The 12,946-nt window shown below is 46.4% G+C and overlaps 1 long non-coding RNA gene across 1 annotated transcript in view; it reads left to right on the forward strand.

Annotated features, from left to right (window-relative positions):
* The first annotated feature begins 2,775 nt into the window (after positions 1-2,775).
* Positions 2,776-12,946, forward strand: part of LOC143258873 (uncharacterized) — a 71,620-nt gene continuing 61,449 nt past the window's right edge. Inside the window, exon 1 of the long non-coding RNA XR_013032797.1 lies at positions 2,776-3,704. This is a non-coding gene — a long non-coding RNA (uncharacterized LOC143258873). The remainder of the gene's footprint in view (positions 3,705-12,946) is intronic.

Here is a 12,946-nt window from a genome sequence, read left to right on the forward strand (position 1 = left end):
TGATGGATTCCAGATTTTTTAATTTATGATTATCGAGATCGCGAAGATACATTTATGAAGAATGTATTTACGAATAAATATATTACCCTTGGCAAGTGATACACTCTTGTCAAGTAATATAAAACAGTTGCTCTTATAGTGGTTTGCGAGCCTAGTTGTGTTAACGGCGAGTCGACCGAACGCGGCTCCCCAAGATGGCGGTTCCACGGGGTAAACAGCGTTTCCTAGAGAAAGCAAGTGGTCTGTCCGGTGTTTCTCCTCTGGTCGAAGAGGATGGGTTTTACGAGCCGCGGAGGACAAAACGGGACGGTGATGCAACGGGCAACGTATTCGTACAGTTTCGTTGTCGGTCTCTTTTTCCCCGGTGGATTATCTGTTCCCCGACTTTATTTACCGATAGCTCTCGGCCTGTTTCGTAAGCTGGATTCTCGGTTAGCGCCAGCGGTTTCCAGATTCGATAAAATTTTTTGGATTTGGGACAGAAAACACGGGGTCGCCGGGTCGTTCCGCGACGATAAGATTACACGGACCCCGACAACGACGAAGACGAACAAGAGCACGAAGACCGACGGGTCGGAGACATAAGTGCACTCACGGTTACGTAAAAGACGAGAGACGACGACGACGACGAGGAGGAGGACGACGTCGTCGGCGTCGGCCAGGGTGAGATCTCGGCGATGTAAATCATCGTTTCCTCAGGTATCGGGCCAGGCAATCGGGCCTCAGATAAAGATTCCCGTGTCGTAATCCCCGGGCCGGTCGCGATACCACCGGCAGATAATTAATCGACCATCTTTTTTTTTCGCCCGCGATCCTTTATTTGCTTCTTTTCCTCTCGGCTCTCCTCTCCGCTCCGCGTTTTATTTAGAATACCAAATATAACGGGGTTCGCGTGGTGGAAAGGAGAAAGAGAGAGAGAGAGAGAGAAAGAGACTGCGTGGATGTGTGAGTGGAAAAAAAAGGAAGGGCAGGAGAGAAAGAGAGATAAATGCCAGAGGCAGCGTGCAAACGAGGCGTTATCAACGTGCGCGCGCCTTGAACTCGGTGACGAAGCGTTCTGTCGCGCGGCGTCGTAAAATACACCGATATACGCGCATATTTGCAACTGTTACGCCGTCGCCTTCGACCGGTAGCGAGAAATATGAATATAACAGTGGCCCCCGGAGGATTTACAATGGCCGACGGTTCGTTCCCCGGGAACGTTGTTGAAGCCGCGGAGCCGCGAGAAAATTGCCACCGTGGAAAAAGCAAATAAACGAGCGCGCGGCTTTTATCGAATTCGAGGAGCCGAGCAAACAGATTTCGGTATCGTTCTCTTCGCCTGGCCGCCCGGAGATACGGTGCTGGAAAACAAAAATGATTTTTCGTTGACACCGGGACGCTATCGACGCCGCTGATATGCTCGCCGCGCCGGCGGCGGGTCAACGTATGCGCAATCGCGTTTAGACTTGTCTCGGCGCTTTGCTATATTTAGCGAAACCTGGAAAAATGGAAAACAGCGTTTGTTTTCTCGTACAGCCGACCATTCGAAAACTATTTATACGCATTCCATGTCTTGGCAATTGAATCGATTCGAAGTTAACGCGCGTTTCGAAATTTTCAAGTTCAACGGAAAAGATTCGCATTGTGCTTTCGTAATGGATGCTGTGATCGAAAACGGAGAGACCGGGCCGAATCGAATGAGGACAGTGTGCGAGGGTTAAAGAAATGGAAATTGACGGAGGACAGTCTTGTAGCGATGATGCGACCGAAAGCAATAGGGATATTTTATGGAAATTCGGTGAAAGTTCGAACGAGGAAGATTCAAGTGACTGATGTAGACGAGGCATGTTTCGCTATTGAATTACATTTGATATTCATGATATAAATTACCACTTAGAATCACCTCGGGCCGTTTAGTCTATAGTCGTCGAAATTGCTGAGGTATTTCGTGACAAGATGATTTACAAATGGCTCATCTTTTTATTGTCAGATATGTATAATTGTAACGTTGATTTGTCTCGCGTTGCCGAAGTTTCCCAAGTTTTCTCAAATTGTACTCAATTGTACTCGTAATGGTACTTCATGACACATTATTATAGATACAGGATGATTTTTATTGCTAGACGCAATTTTAACGTTAACCTGTGTCGCGTTTCCAAGTCGATTGTTTATTTCGCTGATAGTATGTATAATGAATTTGCAAAAGCTTTTACTTCCCGTCGTAACAGATATCGGGGCGCAATAACCCTGTCGATAAGGTCGCGCGAACTCGAAGCTGTTCCAAATTGGTATGTAAAACAATCATTTAAAATAATCTAAGAAGATACAATGAAAACCCGCGATCTACAATGTGCCGTTAGCTATCGAATAAAATTCGCTGCTAAAAGGTCGATTACATATCAGCAATTTTCAAAGACAATTAAGTCACCGTCGGTAATTAAGCTCTACTGTCCGATAAAGCATAATCGCACAGAATCCCATTACCGGGCTTCCGGTGTTCGAAGTGTTAACATACTCCGATCGGTGTAAACTGATCAAACAGAGGCGAGTCTCCTTGGAGGCGTTCGGTCCAAGGAGCAGGCCAGCAGCCAGTGTCCCATTTCGAGTCAGTAGAGAACAGTCGGGCCCGTTGTTTGCAGTGGTGCGATCGGTTAAAGAGTTAATTAACAGAGAAGAAGAGACGGCAGCGATGCGCTCGCGCAGTCATTGTCCGTGGCCGCCACCTGCGTCATTCACGGGGTGCGTTCGGCCGCATCCCCGCTCCTGGACTGAACCCTCAGCCCCCACCATCGGTGTCTCTTCGGTTCTACCCCCACTCTGCTCTGCGCAGTGGTCGCAGGCGCACCCGTGACTGGCGGAGCGATGGTCGACCATTGCGCAGCTCAGTCCGCGCCGCTCGTTCCTCTAGTTCGGGTGGTCATCAACGACCAAGTAGTTCCGAGTTCGACTCCGTTCGGAGCACAACCGATCCGTTCTTCTGTTGATTCGTCAGTCGATGTTCCGATCTCGCGCCGAGAGTTTCGTCTTTGGAGAAAAAGAACTTGAACATTCAGCTGAACACTGTTCGTGGTGAGGCCAAGGCTCTGGGCACACATCCATTCGTACACGCGCTCGCGAAACAGGAAGGAAGTCGAGACCCTCTCTCTCTTTCTCGCTCTCTCTCTCTCTCTCTCTCTCTCTCTCTCTCTTTCTCTCTCACACACACACTCTCCCCTCTTCCTCGATCTTCCGGTTTCCTTCAGTTTTATTTCTCGGCCGGCCGCGACGGCTCTATTCTCCTTTTGACTCGCTCCCCTTCTTCTCCCTCGTCCACGATCGTGTGCCACGCTTCCGGCTGACAGTGCGGTTTTCGGGCCTGCGCGAAACTCGACGGTTACTACGTACCCTTCCTTCCTTCTTCTTCTCCTTCGTCTTCTTCTTCTCCTTCTTTCCTCGTGCGATTCTCAGTGGATGTCTCCGGCGAATCTCGTTCCTTCTCCCTTATTCTTTCTTTTCGTTCTTTTTCTCATGAGCCTTCCCCGGGTAGAACGTTGGAAGGCGGGCGTCGTCGAGTCATCGTGCACTTTGCTCGAGAGTGTGCGTCACGTCTCGTATCTGGAGTGGTGCACCGGTTCTTCCTCGCCGCCCTCTACGTTGCCGGGGAATCGATCCGGGCCCACAGGACTTGCCCGTGAGTCTCGTCCAATGGAACAACTGCTGCTGCTGCTACTGTTCCTGAAACTGTAAGTGCAAATTTCTTTCCCGATCATTTCATGCTCCGAATCATTTCCCCGGTTCTCAAGCATGGCTGGCCGGCCCTCGCTTCCATTTTCGTCGGGATTTATCGATAATCCGCCCGGTAACGGAACGATCGTGGATTATGTAACCGCGCGCTATTCGAACACCGATGCCACGTGTCGGCGATCGTTGCGATCGCGTTCGAATTTTTTTTCGCAGCTCCATCATTTAGTTAGCTTGCCGGGCGCGATCCACGTGTGACGATTATAGGCACCGACGATTACGTGACTCACTGTGTAGACAAGCTTTCCCGAGAATTTCTTGAAAACAATCCATAACCGTGTGTTCTCTCTTCGACGACTTCCGTTGGACACGAGGAACGCTGGAAACGGGTGGGTGTCGCGTTGGACACGCCCATTGGTCGGGCTCGTCGCGGCCAGTCCGTTTCGCGGTGCCTAATTAAATTAAACGCTTCGAAACGGTTTTTCCAACCTCGCCCCACGCGCCATATTTGGCCGGTCGGGACAGTCTCTCGCCCTCCGCGGATCCTCGTTTCGAGACTTTTTCCACCGCGTTTCCCTCTTCAATTATTCGAGGATGATCTGGCCCGGCTATTATTAGCATCGTCCGAGGTGGGGAGAATGGGACATTATCGAAGAGCCTTGTGGTCGGGAATTAATTGTGTCCCCCCCGGTAGCCGTGCTGACTCCGTTAATCGGAGCCAGAAATTTTGGAGCATGCCGCCGATATTCTGGTAAATATTCAGTTTCTTTATCGGGTCGATTCAAAGGTTTCCCCGTTCCGTGTTCGACGATACTAATTAATTAACCCTCTTTCGTTGCTCGCTTGAACTAGAATGAAAATATTTATTAACGAATCGAAGGTTACAATTGAAATAGAGTTAAATGCTCCGAAATAGCCGGTGTAGTTTAATTCAATTGCGATTATAGAAGCTACTTCGAATGGTAGTAGGAGGATATAGTATTCGGCTCTGGTACGAAGTCGGTAACCTAACCTCAAAGGTCCCGAGCACCGCCAGCGTGGATAGCGCATTAAATTGAGCGGTGTCGTCGGACTCCGGCGACCCTCGAACGCGAAAATGGAGGGAAAACAGGGAGATACGAAGCAGGTTTCGAATAATTGGAAAATACGCGAACGTGGGAACGGTGCCGGCGATCGCAGTCGTCCCGCCGCTGGAGCGGACGTTCGACGCCAGAGCGCGTTGCTTCTTGTATAGCAACGCGTGTAATATGCAACGGTGCATGCGAATAGTCTGGCGCCAGCAGGTGCAGTTAAATATAGCTTATGCAGTGGGCATCCTTCTCTTTTCGTTCTTTCTCTCTCTGTTTCGCGGCTCTCTCGGCCCCTCCCGTCCTCGCTCCCCTCCCTCCCCCATCGAAAACGTCTGGTAAACAAATACGGACGGCAAAACGTTGACGATACCGTGCACGAAGTACGTTTCCATCGCGAAAGAATTCGACGACATTGTCGAGGTTGTTAGACGAAGAAAGAAAGAGAAGAGAGAGAGAGACAGAGAGACGTCTACCGCGTGTGTAGGAAATTAATGCAGCCACCTTGTTTACACCCGCTCGCGAGGAGAGATATACCGGGGTCTTATAATAAGTCGACACACCACCTTGTTTTTCTGTATTGTCGTCGAGCGGGGAGAGGGAAAACTGTGTACGATGATGCCGAAGGTTCTCGAGAAACACGAGAACGCGCAACGGTAGCGCGCTCGTGCGCGCGAGCGCAACTTAGGCTCTCAACCGATCTCTCGAGTGCGCAAGGGTTTATTTTTTTTCGCGGGCTCCTCCGAGCCGTTCCCACTTGACGACAACGGTATTTTGTTGGACCGTCCCTTCTGCGTGCACATGAGACCACTATAACCGCTTCTGCAAGGTTGCACCTTTGCGCATGCAGCGCCGAAGTGGAGCGAAATTCTTTCCTCGTGGTTGCGGTCTCGGGGGGCAAGGACCTTTCGAGGTCCTACCGAACTTGATCTTCACTTTCAGCACTTATCGACTGTTGCTAATATTTTTCTAGATCAATAATCGCCAAACGGGGTGGACAGCGAATTCTTTATTTAAAAAAAAAGAACTTATTTAATAATCGATAGATGGTCAATCTTCAGGGCCCTATTATAAAATACCACCTTGGACTTGGGTGAAAAAAATGTGAGGATTACGAAAGCGGACAATGTAGAATATATTGTGACAAAAAATGTAGAACACAGAATTGTTTGACGTATTTATTAATTCAGAAAATTTGCAAGCTATTGAGACCGCACTTATTTGGATAAATTGTATGGATTACGTATCCGAACAGTTAGGGCAGAGTATTTGTTAGATAAAGAAATATGTTTGCAATTTCAATCTTCAGTGGTCAGCCTCGAGTCTCCATTTATTTTTTTGCCAGAGCGATTCGAATGCAAAATTGATTCGCAATTGCGGCGAGAATCTCGGATCGGTCTCGGGGGAGCTGGAATTCCGGGGATCGGCGATTAAATTTAACGGCGTCCCGTGAAATCGCGGCGTGTGGAACACAGTGTGTACGGTATCGAGGAATTTCTCGTGTTTCTCTTTTTTTTCTCGTGGCGACGGTGTGCACACGTACCCACTAAAACTCGACGAAAGAAGAGGCAGAAAGAAAGAGAGGAGGAAGGGGTAGAGGATGTTTTCTGTCCCCGACGAACGAGACCGGAGATGCCGGCCATCTTGGAAACACGAAAAAAGAAACAGATTAATGCTCATTATGGATATTAGCCTTCGGCCATTTGCATAAAGGCGGAGACGTTGATACAACTGGTCGCGCGATAACGAGCGACGGATGGCATGACTGGTTGCCTACAGAGAATCTTTCTTTTATCTTTCTCTTTTCTTCTGCCTCTCTATCGCCTCTCTCTCCCTCTCTATCGCCTCTCTCTCTCTTGCTTGCTGGCACGAGCACAAGGAGAGCGAGAATCGTTGCTCGATTTCTCTCTGATTTCTTCGGTTCCGAGTTGTTGCTTCCTCCCCCGATTTCGCACAAGGCGGTCTCCAACGTTCTTCGCGCTTTAATGGATAATTAGGATCACCCTGGTCCACGGAAATTTTTGCTAATTATTATTTAAGAAACCGATGACTGGTTTAGCGTCCCCAGAAGCCCACAAAACTGTAATAACATAATTTTATTTGTAAAATATTTTATTCGTACGATCGTCTGGATATTGTATCAGACTCTTATTGCGTGCTTAAGAGGTGATGGATATTGGGAATTTTAATTTTTAAGACTAACGATCGCAGCTTTATTTCTGCGGTTGCTCGTTTCTTCTTTGGAAACCGCAATCGTACGGTTTCATTCGCAAATTTGCTACTGTGTGTATTCGCGCAGGACACCGTTAATCGCGCGCGACCAAACCGAAAGCGCGTGTGTGCGCGACCGGCGTTTCCTCCGCTCTTCTCGTATCTCATTGGACGAGCATGCCGGCCGAGAGAGGAGGATAAGGAGGGAAGGGCGGGAACGATATCTCGTAGAGAAAAAAATTCCTACTTAAGTTGCAAGCCGTGAGACGTTTCATAAAACCGGTTGCCAGATACACGGAAATGTAAATTCGCCGGAGGGGCTCCGAATACCACGAAAAAAGAAATCTTCACGGGGACCCGGGATGCAGCCCCTGCGCGCTCACAGCCGTCGACATAACGTTTCCCGCTTTCACGGTGAATGCACGGGATGGCCTGTTTCTTGTTCGATTGTTTTCTTATCGCGCCTCTAGGAAACACGGATTTCCAGCGATCCTTCCGCGACAAACGCAAACGCGACGTGCTGTAGATTGATGTGGACATAAAGTGGATGTAATTGATTTGCATGCGGATACGGTGATTAGAGAGGAAACGTGATGGATGGATGTTGGCATTGGAAGTACCAAGCGCAGCGACAGACTTATAATTTTTCAATTATCCTTTGCGATTCGAATCGTTTGGCTGAAGGAATTCCTGGAGTGGCTACTTCCGGTAGTAATTAGTCGGCCAATTCTGCCGCGCGTGAGAAGTGGAATGTATCAGCGGGATCGCTAGAAGGAAGGACGATACAGAAGCTGCGGGCCTGTTTCAATCTCTTCAAGGACGACGGTCGCGTGCGATCAACCCTTAAACGGTGCCAAATTGAAACTTCCATTTTGTATAGTCTCTTGGATTTCTACCGAAACGGAACGGCGCGCGCGCAGGAACATGGGAACAGTCTCTGCCAAAAAGTCGTCCTTGAGCAGCTTGAGCGCCGGCCTTGAAGCGTCGAGGATTAGCAGGGAGATGGATGCGTGCAGCCGGGGTCGGATCCTCGAGAGAGAGAGAGAGAGAGAGAGAGAGAGAGAGAGAGAGAGAGAGAGAAATTGTTACAAGTATTATTATTAGCCGAGGAAGTGTGTTCGAATCGGAGAAGTTCGAGGAACCTTGCCGCGCGGCGAAGAGTAAAAAGAAATGTATCGTTGTCAAACAGTGCGTGCGACGCCCATGCGTGTGGCAACAGGGTGGAGAGAGGAATGAGCGAAAGAGCGGGAAAGAGAAAGAAAGGGAAAGAGACGTAAAAGAGGCAGACGGAGCACAGCAAGATGCCTTTAGGATCGAGTCTCCCTGACGGCGTTTATTTATTGCCAGTATTAATACCTAGCCCCGCAGAGTCGGTTGGTGATTACATAAAACTTGCTTCGCCCCTCCTACCATCGGGGGCAACCCCCTCGTCCCGATCTCCTGCTCGCCTTCTATCCGTATACGATGCTATCTGCCGCGGTAATGGGGCCTGGCGAACGAATCTATTTGAGGGAGGGAAGAGTGAGGACACGGGATAGACGGAGAGAAAACGCGGCGAAAAGACGAAAAAAGAAAACGGGCTGGAGAGGGACGCGAGGAACTCGTTCGAAAGGATCCTTCCCGGGGAGGAACACGCGCGGGCGAGCGAGCGAGCGAGCGAGCGCTGGAGCTCGCGCGCGCACACGCAACCATAATCGCATAGTTTAAATTTTATGATGAACCGCCTATACACGCCGGCCGCGCGCAGTTGACCCGGCGTAAAACGTAATTAGGGGGTTAGACGCGGCGTACGGGTTAATCGCGGTACCATGAGAACGAGCTCGCAGCTTTTCTACACCCTCTCATCCTCGACCTCCGTGAGCATTTCGAACCCCGTGAGCTCCACGGGGTGGAAACCCGTGCTTTCAAAAAATTCCTCCTGTTTTCTCCACAGCGAAATGGATATTCTTTTCGGATTCGGTTCGGATTCGTTTTGCGGCCACACTCGAGAAAGATTTCTCGCATTGCACATTATCCTTTGGTCCCCCAAGGTCGGCCATGTCTCTCGGTTGAATCACCGAGACGAACAACGGCCAGCGAATTACTCACCGTGCACGCCTTTTCCCGTAAACCGCTCACAGCCCGACTCTCCGCAGTCCTTATTGTTCTCGCTGTCCTTTGTCCGCTCTTTTGCCTTCTCCGCCACCTAATCGATCCCCAGTGACTAATCACCGCAGCGGTTCTTTATGCAAATCTGTTCTCGCTGAATCGCTTTCGAGAAGATTGCATTCCGATCGCTGCCAAACAAAGACTCGTGCTTCTTCTATTTCCTCTCCCGCATTCGCCTACGTTTCTGCGTTCAACCTAATTTCGCTGTCTCTCTCTCTCTCTCTCTCTCTCTCTCTCTCTCTCTCTCGTACACCTTGTTCCTTTGGTATTTCAAATGCCTGACCGCCGCATTCTTGTTTATTGGCGGAGCGGCGAAAGGTTGTGGCGTTTCCGAGTACGGTGGGTGGAGTCTGCGAACGAGAAAACGAGCGGCGTCTCGATAAGAGAAATAGAAGCGACCCGAAGCGAGCGGACAAGATAAGGCGAAAGGGACGAACAAGGCTGTGGATTAAAGCTAATCATCGGACGGAGTATCTGTTCACATCTTACCGGGCAGCATTGGATTGAAGTTGAACCTTCTAATACTGTCAGGTAAAGATGTCGTCAGGATTCCGAAATCAACGGCATTACCTGGCATGGGATGTGGTCATTCTCTTTGCTGATTCAGAGAACTCGGCGTTGGTAAACCGAGTTTTCCTCCCTTCGATAACAGCGAAATCACGCAAATTCACAGTCAGAGGTTGCGAGAAATTGGAGACAGTTCGCTTCGGTTTGTCAATAATGAAATTTTTACTGATATATACTTTTCCGTAGCGTTTATTCTAATTAGGTATGTGGGGAAGACTGTGTTGTGAAAATTTCTATGATATGAAGTAGTTTACTAAATTGATTTATATACGTACGTATGATAATTATATCCGTTTAATTATAACAATAGTTTCATTTAGTAAATGAATAAAGTAATAAAGTATCAGCATCTCCGATCACACACACACACACACACACACACACACACACACACACACACACACACACACACACAATAATTTTCTAGAAATTGGAATTTGGATAAATAAGTTATTTATTTGAAATTTCATTAGAAACCTTTATCTGTGTGTTCGTGATTTCTATAAATATTAATAATTTTATTAATAATAATGTAAAACGATTAATAATGTAAAATGATTAAATTAATCGATTAATAATGAACACGTTATTTAGGGTTAACTGAGTAGTATTCGAGAGCAGAAGAAAAATACGTAAGCGAAGTGTACAGTGACTTAACCTAAAACTTCATCTCAAAAAATATAATTAAATATTATATATTTAATACTATTATATTTATACATTTATAATATTATATTTAATACTATTATATTTATACATTTATAATATTATATTTAATACTATTATATTTATACATTTATAATATTATATTTAATACTATTATATTTATACATTTATAATATTATATTTAATACTATTATATTTATACATTTATAATATTATATTTAATACTATTATATTTATACTGTATATTATTTCTGACGTTAGGGTGGACGTGCGTGTCCTTCTTGAAGTTTCTTCGAATTGTGTTGGTATGCGTGGGAGAGTGAGCCAACGAAATAGGAGAACCGTTGAAATTCGACGGTGGAGTTTCCAGACAACAATTTGAACCGTTCTCGTATTTCCCGGAGCGTGTGGATCTGTAAAAGATGTATGCATTTGTACTTCGCCAGTGGCGAACACCATGGTCATCCATACCTCGACCAGGAACTTTCATGCGCATTCGAAAATTTTAATGCGATTATACACGACCCGGAGTTTCTCTAAATATTGTCTCTGCTTTCACTCTCGACTACCTTTCCTCCGTCATAAAACCGATAAAATTCCGAATAATTCGAAGAATGTGAACACCGATCGCAGAACGGTGTAGACCATAGATATCGAAGAAATTTTTCTTTTATAATCCTTTGTTTCCAATTCAATACAATCCACTCTAACCGTAACAATGAGCACTGTTATGGGGTTTCCGCTGTTTTAGCTCCTCTCCCAATTCCCTTGAGAACGAAGGCTCCTACGGAAAAACTCGACAGCACATTTTCGACTCATTTTTCCTCGAGGAACGATCCCTGATAAATAGAAATGTCCTTATTCGCTGACCGATGATTTCTGCCGCGGACTTTCGCGAGAACCGAACGAGGTGCGCGATCACGTGAGACCGCGGCTCGGCGTCCGGTTAATAATTCGCCATCGGCGAAATTATGCGGTGCGTGCGGCGTGCGCATAAATCGCGTGCGCGCGTGTGCAAGCGCGTAATGCAAGCGTGTATTTTGCTCTCGCGCCGATTCCGGAGCGGAGAGTACGCTCTCGCACGAAACGAAACGGAACATAACGAAACGAAACGAACGCTCTCGGCTTGTTGCCGGTAGGAGGTAGAAAACGAACCGTCCGAAACACCATGGTGCCCCGGAGCGAGCGAGTGTGTAGGCGCGTCAGGAATGTAATGCCTCGAAAACGGTGCCACGATCGTAAAGCATCGCGTGGGTCTTTTCGTGGACCGCGAGGGCAGCCGGGGGACCCCGAGGAAATAAATTCGTTCGCCTGGAAACGGTTTTTTCCCTTTGGCATTTTTTTTCTTTTCCACCGACGCCGGTACTCCGACCCCGACTCGTTTTCTAACGAGCTCTACGCTTCTCTGGGGGTGGGTAATGAATCCGAAGGGGGGCCGCTATGAACGATAACATTAACGTAATCTCTTCTGATATTTTTCGTGCGGTCGTGGAATATTTTTTTCGGGACTTTTGTATCTTGGGACGGGCAAGATGATTCTTATGAATTTCTTACGGAAAATTCTTCGTAATTGTGTCATTACATTTTCATTTACTGAGTGCAATTTATTTAATTTAATTCTGTTTATTTAGCATAGATGAGCCAGACGTTCTTTTAATTTTTTCTTGATAAAAATTCAATGTAATAGTAATAACAATAGTGATAATAACAGTAACAATAATAGAATAGTAATGAAAATAAAAATGAAAACAATATGATTACAATATATAAATAAAATACAAGCTATTTAGCTTCTAGCTCCTAGCTTCATATAACATCATATAGTCGATTTTTAAATTGATTAAAGTCATCGTCGATTTCGTTGGTAAAAGTGTTAGCCAAATTGAGAATCCTATAATCAGTATGGAGCAGTTGAATAAGGTAGCAATTGTGAGACCTATCATGTAATAATTTGGAACCTTAATCTAGGTTTATTTGGCTCACCCTGTATATTGCTGAGAATTATTTGAGAATTATTTGCTGAGAAAAAGAAAGATTCTTGAAACAGTGTAAAGTTGTAATTGAAGCAATTGAACAAAACAGCTCTAACGAGGTTTAGTAATAATAATAATCCAAATTGTAGAACGGAAATAATTTTCCATTCAAGCGAATGCAAGCACGAAACATTAGTCCGCGTTCGATGAATTTTGCAAGTAATCGTTACGCATTCGTCGGAAGTTATCCGAACGTATAAAACAAGGGTTGCAATAAATTTTCATAAATCTTTTCTTATTGCCGTGAAACGCATTCGATGTCCTCAGAGAAAAAAAAATGGATAAATTCTTATTCGCAGTGACCTCCGAGGTGTTTGCCGGTAAAAACCGAAAGCCTGCATAAACATCCAGCTATTATACATATAGGTAACAAAGATTACGGTGACTACTTTAATATTTATGGATTTTCGGTCTCTATGAGAACGTGCACTTTTAAATGGCGAATTACGCAAATCGAAGAGAACGCGAGCGTCGCGCGGAGGGCAGGCTCGTTAACTAATAATAGTCTTCCGTTTAGGGGAACAATCGCATCCACGTCGTCTCTCGTGATTT

The sequence above is a fragment of the Megalopta genalis genome, chromosome 2, assembly GCF_051020955.1.
Source record: "Megalopta genalis isolate 19385.01 chromosome 2, iyMegGena1_principal, whole genome shotgun sequence".
Lineage (NCBI taxonomy): Eukaryota > Metazoa > Arthropoda > Insecta > Hymenoptera > Halictidae > Megalopta > Megalopta genalis.